General features: G+C 34.2%; 1 pseudogene; it reads left to right on the top strand.

Annotated features, from left to right (window-relative positions):
• Window positions 1-1,385: 1,385 nt before the first annotated feature.
• Window positions 1,386-1,868, top strand: LOC123850471 (ATP synthase subunit d, mitochondrial-like; annotated as a pseudogene).
• The last annotated feature ends 487 nt before the right edge of the window (window positions 1,869-2,355 follow it).

Genomic DNA, 2,355 nt, shown 5'->3' on the forward strand with positions numbered 1-2,355 from the left:
GAAATTCTTCAAAATATATTAGAAAATACAATCCAGCGATATAAAAAATATTTTAAAGCTATGATCAGGTCGTATTTATTGCAGGGTGCAAGGCTGGCTAAATGTTCAAAAATCAATCTGTACAAACCACTATATTAACAAGTTAAAGAATAAATATCACATTTCATATCAATTGTTGCAAAATAAGAATTTAACAGAATTCACTACCTGTTCATTATACTACCCTGGCAGAAATAGAGGGAAATTCAGCTTGATAAAGGGCATCTACAAAATATCTACAGCTAATGTTATACTTATTCCTGAATGACTAAATGCTTTCCCCTAAGATAGTGAACAAGATGAAGATTTTTGCTTTCGCCACTCTTATTTAATATAGTGCTAAGAGTTTTAATACAGTAAGTAAGGAAAGGAAATAAGATATCCAGGTCAGAAAGGAAGAAATAAGCCTGTCCTCATATGCAGTTGGCATACTTGTCTTCATAGAAAATCTCAAACGATCTATAGTTTAGCAGGGTTGCAGGATAAAGAATAAAAAGAAAAGATAAAAGGAACAGATTTTTAAAAAATCGTATTTCTACATACTAGCAAAAAAATGTGGACAATAAAATTCAAAATACCATTTAAAGTAGCCCCCCAGATGAAACTCTTTGGTATAAATCTAAAAGCAAACAAAACACTTGTAAAGGGTTTGTATGCTGAAAATTATCTAAAGCTGATTTCAGAAAAAAAATCAAAGAAGGTGTAAATAAATGGAGAGACATGCCATGTTCATGGTTTGGGAAAAATCAACATAGTAAATATGTGAATTCTCCCCCAATACTGATTTGACACAATTCCTATCAAAATTCCAGAAAGTTTCCTCCTCTTTCTTTTTTCTTTTTTTCTTTTTTTCTCTCTTTCTCTCTTTCTTTCTTTCTCTCTTTCTCTTTCTCTCTCTTTCTCTCTCTCTTTTTCTCTTTCTCTCTCTCTCTCTTTCTCTCTTTCTTTCTGGAGAGAGAGAGTAGATTATCTTAAAATTTATATGGAAAGGCCACAAAACTTACAGCTAAAATAATTTTGAAAAGCAAAGTCTACCCAATTTGAAAACTTGATTTACAGCTATTATGATCAAGAATACATGGACTTGGCAGAGAGAGAGATGGATCAATGGAAAAGAATAGAGAACTCAGAAATAGACCCATACAAATATGTCCAACTGATATTTGACGAAAGTGTAAAAACTAAAATGGCAAAAACTAGTGATAGTCTTTTCACAAGTACTGGAGCAAGTGGACATTGATAGGCCAAACAAATAACAAAATAGGACCCAAATCTATAAAATTTAATTAAAAATGTATTATGGGTCTGTGGACTCTGGGCCACTGGGATCGGTGAAGGATCTCAAGATGGCTGTGTGAAAACTTGCTCTAAAAACCATTGACTGGGTAGCTTTTGGGGAGATCATACCCCGAAACCAGAAGGCCATTGCTAACTCCCTGAAATCCTGGAATGAGTCACTTACCTCCAGGATGGCTACTCTCCCTGAGAAACCACTTGCTATCGACTGGGCTTACTACAAGGCCAATGTGGTGAAGGCTGGTTTGGTAGATGACTTTGAGAAGTTTAATGCCCTGAAGGTTCCTGTGCCAGAGGATAAATATACTGTTCAGGTGGATGCTGAAGAAAAAGAAGATGTGAAAAGTTGTGCCAAGTTTTTGTCTCTCTCAAAGGCCAGGATTGAGGAATATGAAAAAGAGCTGGAGAAGATGAGGAACATAATTCCATTTGATCAGATGACCATTGAGGACCTGAATGAAGTCTTCCCAGAAACCAAATTAGACAAGAAGAAGTATCCCTATTGGCCTCACAAGCCAACTGAGAATTTATAAACTTGATTTGGGGAGAAAGCTCTGGCCCTCATACTGTAAATGCTGGACATTAAAAATAATGATACAGTAAGTAAAAAAAATGTATTATGGACTTAAATATAAAAGTTAAAGCTGTGAAACTTTAGGGGGAAAACAAAATCTTTGAGATATTGGTATAGAGTTTATAGACTTGACACCATATAAGCATGGTCTATAAAAGGAAAAATTGATAAATTGGACTTCATTAAAATTAAAAATCTTTTCTGTGACAGATTCTATTAAGGAATTAAAAAGACAACTACTAGAGTGGGAGAAAATATTTGTAAACCACATAGCTAGCAAAGAAGGAATATCAAGAACCTATAACTCAAATCTTATCAGTAAAAAAAATGGGATTATGAAATTGAGCAAAAGACAAGAAGATAAATTCTATCCAACAGGATTTACAGATGGCACCTAAGCACATGAAAATTTACTCAACATCATTAGGCACGAGGGAAACACAAAT

The sequence above is a fragment of the Mirounga angustirostris genome, unplaced genomic scaffold (genome assembly GCF_029215605.1).
Source record: "Mirounga angustirostris isolate CCGP_5_RB_7025 unplaced genomic scaffold, mMirAng1.0.hap1 SCAF_10, whole genome shotgun sequence".
In the NCBI taxonomy this organism is placed as follows: domain Eukaryota; kingdom Metazoa; phylum Chordata; class Mammalia; order Carnivora; family Phocidae; genus Mirounga; species Mirounga angustirostris.